At 43.6% G+C, this 18,231-nt stretch overlaps 1 non-coding gene and 1 pseudogene across 1 annotated transcript; both read left to right on the forward strand.

Moving 5' to 3' along the window:
* The first annotated feature begins 340 nt into the window (after nucleotides 1–340).
* On the forward strand, nucleotides 341–494 carry LOC149238818 (5.8S ribosomal RNA). The gene has a single exon (XR_016246911.1). It is a non-coding gene; the product is annotated as a 5.8S ribosomal RNA (ribosomal RNA).
* Nucleotides 495–16,161: 15,667 nt separating this feature from the next.
* On the forward strand, nucleotides 16,162–17,894 carry LOC149238819 (25S ribosomal RNA; annotated as a pseudogene).
* Nucleotides 17,895–18,231: the final 337 nt, after the last annotated feature.

Genomic DNA, 18,231 nt, shown 5'->3' on the forward strand with positions numbered 1-18,231 from the left:
TTTCTTCCCTTCTTCCTTTCAGTCCCTAGATTTATGGAGAAAAGGGGGAACTATTGTCAATTGGTGTTTGGGAAGGATTAAAAGTAGTGCGAGCTCCCATGGTGGCCACCCTAGTCCTTCTCAATTGTTGTTCCATGCATTTTCCCTCTTTTGTGAGGGCGTGGAGCTAGGGAAGATTGTTCTCTGTTTGAGCCTCCTCCTAAGATGGGGTAGACACCTTTGTTTCTCTTTCATTCATGCGTTTTTCTTCCTTTAATCCTTTTGGCCTTTAGCCTTAAATTTCTCGTGGGGGGTGCCCCTATTCATTGTTGTGGTAGCTTTGTTGGTAATATGTGGAAACGACTCTCAGTAATGGATATCTCGATTCTTGTTATGATGTAGAAGGTAGTGAAATGTGATACTTAGTGTGAATTGTAGAATCCCATGAATCATTGAGTTTTTGAACACAATTTGTGCTTGAGGCATCAGTCGAGGGCACGTCTGTTTGGGCATCGCATCCCATTCAAATGCACTCCCTGCAATATGTTAGGGAGCAGCAGAACTGATCATCTGTGCCCAATGAAGTGCGGTTGGTTGAAATATCTCAAGTGATTTTTCATGGCATGCATTGGCGAGTAGTGATCTTGTCCCCTTCAATGGGCAGTCGACGTTAGTTGATGCAGGTATTGTGTGGCATCGCTCAAACTTGCTTTACTCTCTCTTGTCCTCCCATCGAGTAGGGTGGATTTAGCTCCATCTTGTGACCTTAGCTTAGGTGAGAACACCCACTGAGTTTAAGCATATAATTAAGTGGAGGAAAGGAAACTTACAAGGATTCCCCTAGTAGCGGTGAGCAAACCAGGAAGAGCCAAGCATGAAAATTTGGCGGCAGCGTCACCTGAATTGTAGTTTGTAGAAGCATCCTTAGAGGCAGACCTGGGCCAAGTCCCTTGGAAGGGGGCATCTGAGAGGGTGATAGCCTTGTCGGGCCAAGAGCCTACTGCATCAGGAAAGGTTGACGACAATTCAGGCTTTTCGGGAATCCATCCCTAATTAGGTGGTAAATTATGTCCAAGGCTAAATAAGGGTGAGAGACCAATAACGAACAAGTACCACTAGTGAAAGATGAAAAGGAATTTGAAAACAGAGTTAAAAAGTGCTTGAAATTGTTGGGAGGGAAGCGGATGGAGGCTATGGATGCATCTCAGTCAGATGTGGAATGGTTCAGGCTGGTCTGCTGCTCGACTTGAGGTGCAAACCAACATGGGTTACTGCATCGTCAGAAGCATAGGTGGATTACTACTTGTCGGTTTATCATTGCGGTGGTCAAGGAATGAAGCATGCGCCCTTGTCGTGGGCCATGTGCACCTGCGGCTTCATGGTATTGGTTAGTGGTCTTTCCATTCAACTCATCTTGAAACATAGGCAAAGGAGTCTAACATGTGTGTGAATTGATGGGTTTGAAAACCTGCGAGGTGCAAGAAAGATGACAAGTGAGATCCCCTCTCTGGGGGGTGCATCTTCGACTGACCTTGAGCTTATGTGAAGTGTTTGAGTTTGAGCACACTTGTTGCAACTTGAAACATGGTGAACTATGCCTGAGCAGGGCGAATCTAGAGGAAACTCTGGTGGAGGCTCTATTGGCTTATTGGGGTCTGACCTAGGTTTAGAAGTGTTTTAGCCAAACAAATCCTGAAACTACCAACCCTTTCGGCAACAGTCCATGGAGCACAGACTGAGGTCTCACCCGAGGTAGTATGGGAGGGTGCTGGAACTAGGTTTCTGCACCCTAGGGATGTCTTGATGAGATCTGGAGAGTTCACAGACCAATCTTCCACACTTGTACTGTTTCTCGCAGCTATCTGACCTTTGCGTAGCCATTTTACTGAGCGCAAAGAGGCTCAATCTAGATTCCTTACCCTTAGTATGTTTTATTATAGATTTGGCTTAATTCAGTAGTCTTTTAGCAACCATTTAATATTACTAACAAGTGCATGAAAACATAAGATTTAAAGGAATGCATAAAACCATAACAGAAGAATAAGCACACCGATCTACAGGCAGATCCACGATATTTCAGAAACACTTATATTTTTTTAATCTTCTTGTTCTAGCACAATCAGGTTCCTACCCTACGGACACAACTACAGGGGTCCATGCACACAACTGTGGACTCTACAAGGCCTCTGCACACACAGCTGCAGATCCTACTCTTACTACTACGACCTACGACTCAGACTTATAGACTCAAACAGATTATCACTTTCAGAAACCCATATACTCCAGATCAGATCAAAAGCTTACTAAAATTAAATTCTACACTTAGAACCTTGCTCTATTCATACATTCCCATGGTCCATGGACCATGGGCAGGCTGACTCACTTTCTATTATCTTACATTATTTTTGAGCAAACAACCCTTTGACTTGACTCATTACAACTCATGCTCCATGTACTTTGCGGAGCCTTTACAATAACATTACCCAAAATTGTGGGCTTTAAGCCCCAAGGATCCCTTGCCCAATAGGCCCCCAACACAAACATCATGACTCATCTCGAGTCACCTAGCTAGTGCGGTGATCCTCACGTGAAGTTCATCCAGCAATCTCTGCGCTTTGTGAACATCTGCCACACATTCCTCTGATGTCTACTGTATCAATTGTGCATGATTGTCTAATGCATCATTGTCAGAGGCATCCTCTTGCCTTTTTGCATATGTGCCCTGCATCTGGGCCTCAATCCTGGCAGTGACCGTGAACACTTCTTCGAGCCAAGGTTGGATGCATGCTTTAATCCCTGCTTCTTTTGGCATGTGGCATCCACCTATTCTTTTAGAGTCTGGGCCTCCCTCATTTTTGCCAATCACTTGGTAAGGGTGACCATCTGTGTAGTTCTATGAACATTGTCATAGGCCTACTGTAATTCCCACACTTCTGTCTCTAATTGTTGTAGCGTTGGGTCCTTCTGTAATGAGGTGAGGGTGACGAGTGATTGGTCCAACAATCCTATGCAGTCATGTACAATGTGTTCTATCTCTTTCAACCTCAATTGAACGTCGCAGTGGCGCTGCTCTCTAACTTTTGAGGGTGTAGAGGACTGTGTCTTCAATTGCAACTCCGCAATCTGAAGGTTCAGCTCCAACTGGACCTTCATGGCTTGCTCCTAGGTCCTACAAACTCCAGATTCTAGTTTATGAATCTTTTCCATGGTGGGGAGTGCTGCCAACATAGCCAACTCCAGAATGCTGCTACAGCCCTCCTCCACTACCAGTTCTAATCCTTGGTTTTGGGCAAGTAGGTTGTCACGCTGCAGGCTGAGTTGTTCTAAGTTTATCTTCTACTCACTCAAGACCTGGAGATCGCGGCCCTCCCTATAGCATGAATCTCACCAGTTACCCCATCCTACAGCTGATAGAGGATTTCTCTAGGAAGGGTGGCCAAATTCAATCCCCAGCTCCTCATGTCACCTTTGGCTTCTGTGAAGATGATAGCTTCTAGTAACACCAAAGTGTTCATTGTGCGTGCATGCACCATCTGCTCAGCTTCGGATATATCTTCCACAAGGTGCGGTGTCATCACTGTTAGGGGTCACACCGATAATGCCTGCAAGTGCTCTCTAAGCACCCCCAACACAATTGTATGCTCCGTCATCAACTCTTTCAGAGCATCCTTAGTGACAACAAGGTCTCCCTCCATAGTCTTCATTGTCTTCATATTTTTGCGTGCAGGTGGCTGCTCCTGGTCATGCAGCCTCTTGAGTGGGGTCACTTTTGTTTTAAGGTTCGTGCATTCCTTTTTTTCTACCTCCCCCTATATGTCCTATTCTGTGGACATTTCTTGACCTTCCTTGGTCTCCTCAGTGGGCACAGTTATAGTTTTTACCATTTTCTCTATTGTTGTTGCCTCAATCGCCTTCCGCTACATGGTCACTTACTGTTCCTAGCACTTTCTCTCCACCAGCTTTGTGACGCGCAGCTTGGTCTCCCTCTTCTTCTGTTGTGCTATGATTTTTTCCAGTTCTGCCAAGTCCGGGGTGTGCCACTCTAGAGACCATGATTCCATTACTTTGAATATTGCATCGTTTGTGGCAATGAATGACAACTTTACTCACTATCGAGTTGGATCCTTGCGCGCCTAGATATACAAGTTATGCATATATTCCTTGAGTTCTATTGGGCTCTGTAAACTATTATATATTTTCGGGGACAAGCATGACTTATGGTTGATCCATGTTTGTAAGCTCACCTCTACAAATACCCAAAACACTTTTATCTCTCGAATCCTCGTCGCGTCTTTCGTTGCCTAGAGCGAGGTGTACCTCACGGCCTCGAGTAGGTTCCTCTCAATGGTGGGAAACTGGCAATCTGCCAGTAGTTCCCCAGCAACCAGCAAGATGGATAAGAGAAACCACTTATAGTGGAAGGTCTTACCATGCTCCTCGGCTTCCCTACAATTTGTCAAAAATTCATCGCAGAGAAACTGCACCCAGTTGAACTAGAGCCCTTCTGCACACTACTCCACCAACACAATTACAGATGTTGTCACTTCATCTGTGCGGCATTTCCTCATGAGCTTGCTAGCCAGTAGTTGGGTGGTGATGTGTACCCCTCAGTCCTTGATGCTTGCTATTACATACCCTTGCTTCCTTTTCTCTAGCTTATATTTGGCCTTCATAGCTTCTGCAAGGCCCAAGTCATTGCTCTTTCTTGCGATGTCTAATGGGCAGCCGTGAAATTCAGTGAATTAGGTCAATCGTGATGGGAATCAGCTCCTCCAACCAAATATACCCATCATGTACTAGACACAGTAGCTTCCAGATGAAAAAAATTGTGATGGGCGCGCAGTGTTAGTGGGGTATCCACCATAGATGGAGTAACCCAGCCTTCTCCACACTGCACAACCATCTGCTGCAGTAATTTTTTCGCGACCAACTGTGGTAATTTCTCACTATTTGTGAGGTCCTAGTCTTCAAATTTTATATTAGATACCCATCCCAGCGGCAGACTGTCAAACCTTATGTCATCTGGAAGAAGTGGGGTCTAGAGCGCACTTTTCATGGCCTCTAACTCTATCTATGGGGGAATATAAGGGGGTAAATCTATCGATAAAGGTACTTAGGAGACATTCTCTACCTCATCGTCCTATGCATCAATTTTGGCTATTAGGGCTTGCAAATATTCCTCCACCTCCTATGTTTCAACAGTGACAGTTTTGCCCTTCTCTGTCATTAACAATTTAGTAATTCTTGGGTTTCCTAGTTATACCTAGACTCACCCCATTGGCTGTTTGTTTTTCTGTGGTTGCAGCATGCGTGGGGAATTCAGAACCTCTAGTGTGCCTACTGCCTCTACAGGCTCCTCTTGGTTCACCTGGGGCTCTGGGGTAACTTCTGTGAATTGCAATCTGGTTCTTAACATTGTGTCTATACTGGATTGGTTGGGTCACATACTCATGGGTGGCTAGGTAGCTTGGTTCTCATTGCTCTGTATTGGCTCAAATCTCAAACAACCAATTTTTGCTTCACAGCTACCCCATGGAATTTTATAATAACTTTTGAATTTGAACTCGACCATTCCCTCCATATCTAAGTTAGCAGTACCTTCTTGGCGACAGCTCATCCCGAATCTAGCTCTTAATTCCTATCTTAATGGCCTGCCACTTGCTCCTTTCTTCCCTAAATTATACCTCTTGTCATGAATAGTGACATCAACGGTCACCTCCCAGCATACTTGTGAGGGTAGCCCCTTATGCATGACTGTGATTCTTGTGATAGACTAGCCCTACACAGAACCTCCTTTCCGTGCAGCTCTCCGACAAACTTGTTTATAGTCTCACACCTTCTTTCAAGTACTTGGAGCACTGAGACTATGCTTCCTATAGATAGTCAGGTGGTCACACCCCTGGTGCGATGCTCTGATTTTCCTACTAGCCTGGGCTGCGGGCACCCTTCAAATATCCTTATGTCCTATAGTGTGTTGCATTCTTCTTTTTGTGGTACGCTCCCTTGTCCAGTAAGGTGTGGTTGCAGCCATGATAGCAAGGTTGGCTAGACTTGATCCCAACATGCTTATTTTATCACAGCCCACTTGCACGAATTTCGTTTTTAGTTCGTTTATTTCTTCATGCAATGTCACACTTCTCTTCCTCAGCCATGCCCACTCATCATCGAGTTCACGAAGTTTCATGCTCCCTTGCCAAAGGAATTCTTGAAACTACCTAATTCCTTTACCCAGGTCCTCGCATCCTATCCCTACTATGGTTTGTCGATTCTTCTCTATCCTCCTGGTTTCCTCTCTTCTTGATACTGTTGAGGTCATTTCCATGCTCCACTTTTTGCTTATGGTCCTATAGGCCCATAGAATTGTTGGTACGCGTAGGTCCCAATCTGTTCATCCTACTTGGTAAACTCTATTCATGATTCTACATAGCTTTGCGAATGCTCCTGTTGAAAAGTGTGCAACAAGTAATTCTTGTTGAGAATGCAACAAGATGATGGAGCTTAGTGAAAAGAGTCGCCTTCACTAAGTGGGCCACAGGCAAATTATGGCGCAAGTTCTATTTTTTATCCCAGCAGGGATGATCACAGTATGGGTGATCACAGTATGGGTGATCACAGTATGAGTGATCACAGTATGGGTGACCACAGTATGGGTGACCATAGTATGGGTGACCACAGTATGAGTGATCAAAGTCTATTTTTAGACTGGCTGTCAAAAATAGAAAAGTGAAATATTATTGTCTCATAATAATATTTGGACTATAAACTTGATCTTATTCTCTTGGAGCACTTCAGGATGAGCTACGGATGTGGTACATGCAGATCCCAGAAGGAAATACGTGGTTACCTATGGGATGACTAATATTTGCATGCAAGACTTCAGTTAGAACTCAAGTGAGTTGAGTTTAGTGGACTGTAAGTGCAGTTGATGGAGTTGTGTTCAGTTTAAGTTTGTTGAACTAGTTGTATTTAGTCTAACTGATCAATAGACTAGAGATGAGTTGGGTGAATTAGTTATTAATTAATTCACAATTTATTAACTCATAATGCAACTATAGAATACATCAGTTAACTTAGTTGCATGTCAGTGCATGTTTAGTTCAGCAGGGACAGGTGTTAGAGGATCAGATTGCTATCAGTTGTGACTATAGCTGTGCATGATGATTTGCACAATCAGAGGGATTGAGTATGCCAATGAATTGGCCAATACCAAGAATTGTAGCCTGTTCTCACGTCCAACACAGTGTGAGTGATTCTTTGCAGGTGAAATACGAGTTTGGTAAACCATTCTCATCAATTCTTGAGCAGGTATTGAGCTGTGGAGGCAGGCAAGCAGCGGGGGAGATTTGGAGATCAGATATGAGTTGTATTATGTGTAACAGGTGGAGCTGGTACTGGATTGCTTGTGATAAGCATTATACTATGTATTTTTACATGATTGAATCACTATAATATGCAGATAGTTGGGGTTTTTAGCGAGATGCTTTCCCTGGGAAAATACTGTGTTGATATGTGTGATTGATGCTTCTATGTACGCCTGTGAATGTTTCTGCTTCTATAAATTGATGATCAACGTAGAAGAGGTTATGTATTATGCATGTTCCACTTATAAATGTATAATCAGGATAATCTCTGTTGAATATGTGTTTATTATTCAGAATTTCTACATGGTATCAGAGCTGGTTGATTTGTAGAAAAAGTTCTACAGGATATCAAAGCGAGGATTCATCATCGGATCTATTATTCAGAAAGAGTTTACATTTTATTACTTCAGGCAGAGTCTGTAATCGGGCCAAGTAGCCTCTGGATTCATCCTTCTTTTGGAAGGTGAGATATCCGGTGAATGCCCAGACAGTCAATCTCTATACAAGAAATACTTTGTTCTCACGAATTCTAGATCGGAAGTGGTTGAGTTTTTGAGCTGGTGGAATTTGAATTTAATTCCAAAGCAAGAGATAAAACTCACAAACATTAAGTGTGAGAATGGAGAGAGTATGCCCCAGTATCTCACGAAGTTCACCCAATTCCGGGATGAGCTGGGAAGTGTGGGGGTGACTGTCGGATGAGGATGGTGAGTCTAACACTCCTTGACCTTCCTAAGAGTTGGCATAGCTACCAGGACTCAGTGAGTGGAAGGGAGAAACTGCCAGGATGGGAGAGACTTTGGTCGGATCTTGTGCAGGATGAGATTAGACAGAGCACCGGAGACGGATCTTCATCCATGCAGGATGAGGAGAACTGTGCCTTAGCGAGTAAGGTGAAGAAGGGGAAGGAGAAGGGTTCTCTTTCCAAATCCAGTTCTTCCAGTGGTGGGAAGAAGGTTGACAAGGCGAAGGTGAGATGCTTTCGTTGTCATGAGTTGGGTCATTATGCTACTAATTGCCCAAAGAAGAAGTCTAAGAAGGGATCTGAGGAAGGATCTGAAGGTGAGGTAGCCTCACTTGCTTCACAGTTTGAGTTGGAATTCACACTCTTCACATGCATGGTTTCATCCATGATGGGAAGTGGTTGGTTTCTTGACAGTGGAGCTTCTTTCCACATGACCAGTGACAAGAGTTTGTTCAGTACTTTGGAGGAGAAAGATCTCCAGATACTCATAGGGATGGGTAATGATGAGAAGTATAGTGTCTCAGGTGTAGGCATGGTTATTTTTCAGAGGGAGCATGGAGCTCGCCTTACCTTGACCGATGTCAAGTATGTACCAGGACTGAAGAGAAACTTGGTGTCAATCGCGATGCTGGAAGACAGAGGCTATGATGTAGTCTTCAGTAAGGGAAAGGTTTTCCTTAGACACATCATCACTAGCAAGGTGAAGTAGATTGGTTCATGGGTCAAGAACTTGTATGCTCTTGAGGTTCAAGATGCATGTAAAGCCTTGAGCAGGGAGGCAACTGATGGAGATTTGGTGGTTGAGAGGGAGCGTACATTACCTCTCAACATGGAGAGCCAGAAGAAGTCTCAAATGATTGTGGAGGAGCCATGATTGGTGCAGCAGCTTCAGGAGGTTGTGGAGCAGCCACAACAAGGGAAGTTGAGTGGAGATCAAGTAGAGAAATCTACTCATGCAGAGACCTCCAGTAGGGGGAAACTTCGAGCCAGGTGGGCTGAGGGATCGCATGTAGCCATACCTCCAGGTAGGAGGTGGGGTGATGTGGATTGATTGCCCAAGGAGGAGGGGTAGGATCCTTGAGGTACCCAACCTCTTGGATGAGACCTTGCTACGGGAGCCCCGATGTGGTGTAGCAGGCACTGACTGATTGGGTAGAGACAAATGCGGATGGAGCAGCAAAGAGAGTGACAGTGCAGGGAATCCCAGGACAGCGCATAGTTAGCAGGCTGCAACAATGCGAGAGGCACAAGTGTTTTGCACAGTGCTAGGTGGCACAGAGAGGTGTGCAATGGTGCGAGATGCATGGAGATGTTGCAATAGCGTAGATGTCAGAGAGGGAGCACTTGTCAACAGCAGGTAGAGCTTCAGCATCAGAGGGTGTTTCTAGCCCAACAAGGAGGTCATATGGGAGGTGTAGTGCGGATGCAATGCTGGGAGATAGAACTAGCAGAAACACAGATGCAGTCAGAGATCAAAGTGACAGAGGCTAGAGTAGTCAGATACTGAAGAGCACAAAGATGCAGAGTTTTCAGTCGACAGAGGCAATAGCAGTCAAGACTTTGATGACAGAGCAAGTGGACCGGCCAGATGTGTTGCATGGAGAACATTCCAGAGTTATAGGATCAGGTTTGAGAGGAAGCCTTTCTTGTTGAGAGGGAGTGTTGAAAATTTTGCAACAAGAAATGCTTGTTGAGAATGCAACAAGATGATGGAGCTTAGTGAAAAGAGTCACCTTCACTAAGTGGGCCCGCAGGAAAATTATGGCGAAAGTTCTATTTTTGAGCCCAGCAGGGATGATCATAGTATGGGTGATCACAGTATGGGTGATCACAGTATGGGTGACCACAGTATGAGTGATCACAGTATGAGTGATCAAAGTCTATTTTTAGACTGGCTATCAAAAATAGAAAAAATGAAATATTATTGTCTCATAATAATATTTGGACTATAAACTTAATCTTATTCTCTTGGAGCACTTCAGGATGAGCTACGGATGTGGTACATGTAGGTCCCAGAAGGAAATACGTGGTTACCTATGGGATGAATCATATTTGCCTGCAAGACTTCAGTTAGAACTCAAGTGAGTTAAGTTTAGTGGATTGGAGGTGCAGTTGATGGAGTTGTGTTCAGTTTAACTTTGTTAAACTAGTTGTATTTAGTCTAACTAATCAATAGACTAGAGATGAGTTGGGTGAATTAGTTATTAATTAATTCACAAGTTATTAACTCATAATGCAACTATAGAATACATCAGTTAACTTAGTTGCATGTCAGTGCATGTTCAGTTCAACAGGGACAGGTGTTAGAGGATCATATTGCTATCAGTTGTGACTATAGCTGTGCATGATGATTTGCACAATCAGAGGGATTGAGTATGCCAATGGATTGGCCAATACCAAGAATTGTAGCCTGTGCTCACGTCCAACACAGTGTGAGTGATTATTTGCAGGTGAAATACGAGTTTTCTAAACCATTCTCATCAATTCTTAAGCAGGTATTGAGTTTTGGAGGTAGGCAAGCAGCGGGGGAGATTTGGAGATCAGATCTGAGCTGTATTGTGTGTAACAGGTGGAGCTGGTACTGGATTTCTTGTGATAAGAATTGTAACATGTATTGTTACATGATTCAATCACTATAATATACAGATAGTTGTGGTTTTTAGCGAGATGATTTGCCCGGGAAAATACTGTGTTGATATGTGTGATTGATGCTTCTATGTATGCCTGTGAATGTTTCTGCTTCTGTAAATTGATGATCAATGTAGAGGAGGTTATGTATTATGCATGTTCTACTTATAAGTATATAATCAGGATAATCTTTGTCGAATATGTGTTTATTATTCAAAATTTCTATAGCTCCATCGTAGGGTATTTGTGGTGTGCGTCACTTTTCCTGCTATTGTGTCAAGTTCTGATTTTTTATCCTTAGCCTGTAATGTGCTTTCCCAGCACTAGTTTGCACCCATCGAAATAGGTGGGCATGCAAACTGCTTCGCCCTGGCTACCCAGCTTGCGTTCGATGTTGGGGACTGCCAAATCGTAAGTGCATCCATCTTTTGCATTCACTCTAGCTCCCAATATTCTTATGGTGTTTCTACCACCATTGTGCAGGTGCCATGCACAATGCCCATTCCATCACACCGTATCACTGCTGTTTTGGTATTGACCTTTCGAATTTGTCTAAGAATTCATCCGCGCCTATCTCCCCATCATATGTATCCAATTCCCTTGCTTCAGTCCTCATGCACCACAGTGATCTAATCATCATGTTGCAATTTAGCATTGTTACTTCGTGCAACCAGTTATGCCAGTGTTCTATTTCTTTGTTCGAACCCGAAGTATAAGAACTATCGCACTCCCATGATATTCTTCCATCTTCAGTCGGGTTCACCCAATCCTGGTCTTGCGCCTTTATTTGATAGATGCAATCTAGCTCATCGTCATTATCATCTTCATGCACAGGTTCAGTGTAGCGCGCCCCTTCGGCCGGATCGGGCGGAACCACTACGCGTAGGGACTTTTTCTCGAAAATCATTTTTCACTTCTTCAGGTTGATGACTCCATTCATATCCATGGCCTATTCTATCCCTAACAATGTAGGGTAAGGGTTACTGTCATCCACAATCTCTATTACCTCAAAGTCAGTGTGTGTACTCGCACCTTCGATATCCACTGTTACCCCTTTGCAATATTCCCATGGGCACGATCTTTTGTTGGTTCGCCATTTGTAATTGGATAGGAGACCACTGTAACGTGAGCCTACCCATGTGTTCCCATGTCTGCTTTGGTAACACATTCGCGTGTAAGCCCGGGTCTAGGATGACCTGATCCATCTCATATTCACCAATTTGCACTGACAACTGCATTTCCCTCCTGATGCACAATGCATGCTTTCCCAGCTTCCAGACTATGCATGGTTCTCCTAACCCTATGCACCTAGTTATGAACTCCTGTAATGCTTTAACCACCTTATTGCTGTGTAGAAGCTTCATGCACATCTCTAAAAATGTAGTAAGCATAGAAGCATCCATTCCTGGCTCTAGTTGATCCTTACTACCTGAAGTAGAGGCCTCCGTGAAGATCTTCTTAGCTTCCATAAACGTTTCCCTCGCACCCTCCAAGTCAAACTCAGGTTCCTTCATACGAGCCTTGCGAACCCATGTATCATCCTCGGGTTGCTTTTCCTTATCTTCCCCTGTGCTCACATCGCTTCTAAGCACCATGTTCACATTTTCCTATTCTTCGCACAATTCAAACCTCATCATTTGGATATTTTGAGTCGGAGTAGGCTATAGTACCCCTTTCTCGTGCATTTGAGCAATCAACGTCAAAAAATCTACTGCTTCATGATCAAATTGATAACAATATGGATAACAAGTTCTGGTTAGGTTCATATAGTCACGCGTGTAGTGCCCAGGTCCTCTACAATTATAGAAGATTAACTGTCTGTGCCCTCATCCGAGTCCCATTCCTCTTCATCCTTATCCGCATCCTTGGAATCCACCATGCGCTATTCCTGCGGCTAGATCCTGACCTCACGCCTCGATCTGCATCCTATAGGTAGGTGTTCAATCCATAAACAACTCATAACTCTGACAGTTTCGCTCATAGTGGCCCACTGATCTACAGAAATTACAAAATAGTTGTTGCGGAGTCGGTGTATACTTTTGCATCAGATGACAGTTTTCCGTAGTGTGATTTCCCCCAACTTGATAGATGCACACTAGGGCGTGGGTGCCACACTTGGCCCTCCTCGAGCCTCTAGTCTCAATGGCATTGGTCCCCCTCCTGCCAAATAGTTCGCGAATACTAGATAGTGATCCTTATCGTGGCCATGGTCTTTACATTTTATGCACCACACTTCTTTGTGTGCTTCTAGTTGAGGCACCCTATCCTGTTTCAAACTCTGCATCTCCAAGCATAGTTTTTGTAGTTGCATGTGAATTTGTTGGACTCCAAACCCTGGATCTTGTATCGATGTTTCATGCAACCTCATTTCCATTTCCAATGCTTCCGCCTGGGTTGAAAGCTTCTGCTGTGATAGCGTCGTCCTTAGGTGTGGTTTCAAAGATGCCACAAACCACACGTAGTGTTGCGCATCTGCCAGTGTCATATTAACCTCGTGGATCATATTTTTTAGCCTCTGATCTAGATCCCAGGGGGTTTCACCTAGAAGCATGGCGATCTCCTTAAATCTGATGATCGATTGTGTCTCTGACTTCGGCCAATTAAATTCTTTGTTCAACGCAATCTGGATTTTCGTTATTCCTGCATTTGGGTGATCATTTGAGTGCTTGATATACCATGTTAGCGCATGATCCTGCAGTGCGCTTACCAATGTGGCCTTCCTAATGTTGTCATATGTAAACCCTTGTTCTTCCCACACTGCTTTTTCTACGAACCAAAACTGATCTGGATCTTCGTTCCCTACTCCTCTGAATAAAGGTAACTTGATCGCACTCACCATGCTGAATTGCTGGTTTGGTGGAGGTGGTTTCGACGAAGATGAAGGTGAAGGAGGTGATATGAGTGGTGGTGTAAGTGGGCATGGTAACTATGGAATACATTGCCTTATCAAATTGATCACACTCTTGGGAGAAACCCAAGCGCACTCTCCCTTGCCCACTCGCGGAGGTGAAATTAAAGGACTATTTCCTAACCCTTTGATACCTTTGTAGACCTTTCCGCTCCACGTCATTCCACTCATTAATGTATTTGCATCACCCGGTTTTCACATAACATCTTATTCTAGGTATTCAAAGATTTGATGTACTTACCTCGCAGTCCCTTGAGAAAACGCCTTTTTGCTTCACTGTAGCTTAAAGTCGTGTCTATCGCAAATTCAGTGATAAACCCTCCTATTATCCAATCGAGACAATGGTCTAAAACCTGTGTGATCTTACCTTCTGATGCTTCTAATCTGTGCACTAACTCTGGAGTCCACACTATTAGTTGATCGAGCTTGCACCTTCCCTGGCTGTCAGCTAACCTCACGATCCAATCATACAGCTCTGAAGAGAAGGTCACAAATAAGATCTCGTGGATTTTTGTATATATGTAGTGATCTAGCCACCTCTTTTTAGATATCTACAGAGTCAGATTTTCTTGTATCACGAACTCGTGAAGCTTCTAATCCAACCAATCTTCAATTTCCTTCTTCGAAGGGTTCCAATGTTCTGACATTAGACATCCCTTAGGCAGATACCAGTCCCAACAATGGAACCATTTGTTGGCTTATTGGGGCCTGACCCAGGTTAAAAATTGTTTTAGCCAAACAAATCTTGAAACTATTGGCCCTTTCGGCAACAGTCCGTGGAGCGCAGATTGAGGTGTCACCCGAGGTAGTATGGGAGGGTGCTGGAACCATTTTTCTGCACCCTATGGATGTCTTGTGAGGTATAGAGAGTTCGTGGACCAATATTTTGCACTTGTACTATTCCATGCAACTATCTAACCTTTGTGTAGCCCTTGTACCGAGTGCGAAGAGGCACAGTTTAGGTTGCTTACCCTTAGTATGTTTTATTATAGATCTCGCTTAATTCAGTAGTATTTTAGCAACCATTCAATATTCGTAACAAGTGCGTGCAAACATAAGCTTTAAAGAGATGCATAAAACCATAACAAAAGAATAAGCACACCTATCTACAAGCAAATGCACGATATTTCAGAAACACTTATATTTTATTAATCTTCTTGTTCAAGTATAATCTGATTCCTACCATGTGCACATAGCTGCAGAGCCTACTCTTACTACTACCACCTACGACTCAGAATTATAGACTCAGAGCGATTATCACTTTCAGAAACCCACATACTCTAGATCAGATCAAAAGCTTACTAAAACTAACTTCTACACTTAGAAACTTGCTCTATTTATACATTCCCATGGTCCGCGAACCATGGGCAGGCTCTATTTATCTTACATTATTTTTGGGCGGACAACCCTTTTACTTAACTCATTACAACTCATGCTCTACCCACTTGGCAGAGCCTTTACAATACCATTACCCAAAATTGTGGGCTCTAAGCCCCAAAACAATTACACAGGTGATCCCCTTCCCAACAGGCTCGTAGAAATACTGACATGCAAATGGTTTGTCTAACTTGGTTATGGGGGAGAAGGACTAATCAAACCATATAGTAGCTGGTTTCATTTGAAGTTTCCCTCAGGATAGCTAGAGCTCACACACAAGTTTTATTGGGTAAATAAAATGATTAGAGGCATCGAGGGCATAACACCCTCGACCTATTCTCAAACTTTAAATAGGTAAGAGGGTTCGGCTTCTCCATTGTGCCGTGGCATGGAATCAAGAGCTCTAAGTGGGCAATTTTTCCCAATAGAATTGGCAATGCGAGATCAGCCGAAAGTTGAGTTACGATGATGAATTGCATGCTAACCTAGATCCCACAAAGGTTGGTTGATTAAGACAATAGGATAGTGGTCATAGAAGCTGAAATCCACTAAGGAGTGTGTAACAACTCACCTGCCAAATCAACTAGCCCCAAAAATGGATGGCGCTAAAGGGCACAACCTATACTCGACCATTGGAGCAATTTCCTGGATTCGATGAGTATGAGGACACGGGAGTCATTGAGAAACCTTGGGCATGAGCTTGGGTGGATTGGCCCTTGGTGTAGATCTTGGTGGTAATAGTAAATATTCAAATGAGAACTTCCAAGACTGAAGTGGGGAAAGGTTCCATGTGAACAACACTTGGACATGGGTTAGTCGATCCTAATAGATTGGGATGCCTTGTATCAAGGGTGCACTATGCATGAGAATCGAAAGGGAATTGGGTTAATATTCCTGAATCGGGACATGGAGGCGGGAGGCAATGTTAGGAAATTGAAGACGTCGTCGGGGGCCCCGAGAAGAGTTATCTTTTCCTTTTAATAGCTTTCCCACCCTAGAATTAGTTCACCCGGTGATAGGGTCTAGCAGCTAGAAGAGCATCGCACATCTTGTGGTTTTTGATGCACCCTCAAAGGCCCTTGAAAATCTAGAGGATAGAGTACCGTTCATGCTCGGTCATACTCATAACCACATCTGGTCTCCAAGGTGAACAATCTCTAGTCAATAGAATAGTGTAGGTAAGGGAAGTCAACAAAACGGATCCGTAACCTCGAGAAAATGATTGGATCTGAGGGTTGGACTGAGGGATCTATGCCCTCTACTCATGGGTTGTCGATAGTCTGCCCGAGCTGCTCTCACAACGAGGGTGAGGAGCCGCGTGTTGATTGGACTATGGCTATAGAATGCCCCCTACGGGGGGATTTTCCCTAGGCAGTGAACAATCGACTCAAAACTTGTACGGACAAGGGGAATCTAGCTCTTTAATGAAAAAAAAACATTGCAATGGTCCTTTCGGATTCTGACACAATGTGATTTCTTCCCAGTGCTATAAATGTCAAAGTGAAGGAATTCAACCAAGCGAGGGCAAACGACGGGAGTAACTATGACTCTCTTAAGGTAGCCAAATGCCTCGTCATATAATTAGTCATGCACATGAATGGATTAACGTGATTCCCACTATCCTTATCTACTATCTAGTGAAAGCAAAACCAATGGATCAGGCTTGGCATAATCATTGGGAAATAAGACCCTGTTGAGCTTAACTCTAGTCCGAATTTCTGAAATGACTTGAGAGGTGTAGAATAAGTGGGATCTATTTTCAGTGCAAGTGAAATACCACTACTTTTAACATTATTTTACTTATTCCATGGGGTAGAGATGGGGCACTGCCCCTCGTTTTGGCCTTTGAGGCACATTTCAGAGGGTCGATCTGGGTGGAAAACATTGTCAGATGGGGAGTTTGGCTGGGGTGGCACATCTGTTAAAAGATAATGTAGGTGTCCTAAGATGAGCTCAACGAGAACATAAATCTTGTGTGGAACAAAAGGTTAAAAATTCATTTGATTTTGATTTTCGATACGAATACAAATCGTGGGATCATGGCCTATCGATCCTTTAGATTTTTGAAATTTGAAGCTAGAGGTGTTAGAAAATTTACCACAGGGATAACTGGCTGGTGGCAACCAAGCGTTCGTAGCGACATTGCTTTTTGATCTTTCGATGTTGGCTCTTCCTATCATTGTGAAGCAGAATTCACCAAGTGTTGGATTGTTCACCCACCAATAGGGAAGGTGAGCTAGTTTTAGACGGTCATGGGATAGGCTAGTTTTACCCTACTAATGAACCACACTGTAATAGTAATTAAACTTAGTATGAGAGGAACTATTGATTCACACAATTGGTCATCACGCTTGGTTGAAAATCTAGTGGCGCAAATCTATCATGTGTCAGATTATGACTGAACGCCTCTAAGTTAGAATCCATCCTAGAAGTGGTCCATGTCACTCTTTGATTGTATCTCAACTCACAATTGGGGCATCGCTTTGTCACCCCTAGGGGTCCATGTCATTTTCAAACTACGACTGTGAAGCATCTCAATCAAGGAAGCTTTGAAGTTCAATTCCAAATGGTCGTTGAGAAAAATCCAAATCTACCATGTCTCGGATTATGACTGAACGTCTCTAAGTCAGAATCCATGCTAGAAGCAGTCCATGTCACTCTTCAACTGTATCTCAACCCGCAGTAGGGGCATCAGTTTGTCGCCCCAATGGACCCGTGTCATTTGCAAACCACAACCGTGAATCATCTCGGTCGGGGTAGCTTTGAAGTTCAATTTCAAATGATCGTTGAGAAAAATCATTTGCAAATGACTTAAATATGCGATGAGGTATTGTAAGTGGTAGAGTGGCCTTTCTACCACAATCCACTAATATTCAGCCCTTGTTCACCTCGATTAAGAGCTTCACTTTTGTCACACATTATTAAAAAAAAATTGGTCAACTCTCCCACATTTGCCTCTTCCTCCAAACGACAATTTTTTATTGCACACATTTCAGAAATTCTTTGCTTGGGGGCGGGAAATTTGTTGTTTCCACATCATGATTGAAAAGGTGTCAAAGTCGGGAAAAATTGGGGTTTCCATTTCATGCCCTAGTGCTTAAAATTGGGGTTTCCATGTTGCGACAAAAAATGTGTTGAAGCTCGAGAAAATTGGGGCTTCTATGTGATGCACTGGCACCCAAAATTTTGGGTTTCCATGTAGTGCCCCAGTGCCCAAAATTTGGGGTTTCCAC

Source organism: Pinus tabuliformis, chromosome 8 (genome assembly GCF_031772625.1).
Source record: "Pinus tabuliformis cultivar Carrire ecotype Pingquan chromosome 8, CPIR1, whole genome shotgun sequence".
Lineage (NCBI taxonomy): Eukaryota > Viridiplantae > Streptophyta > Pinopsida > Pinales > Pinaceae > Pinus > Pinus tabuliformis.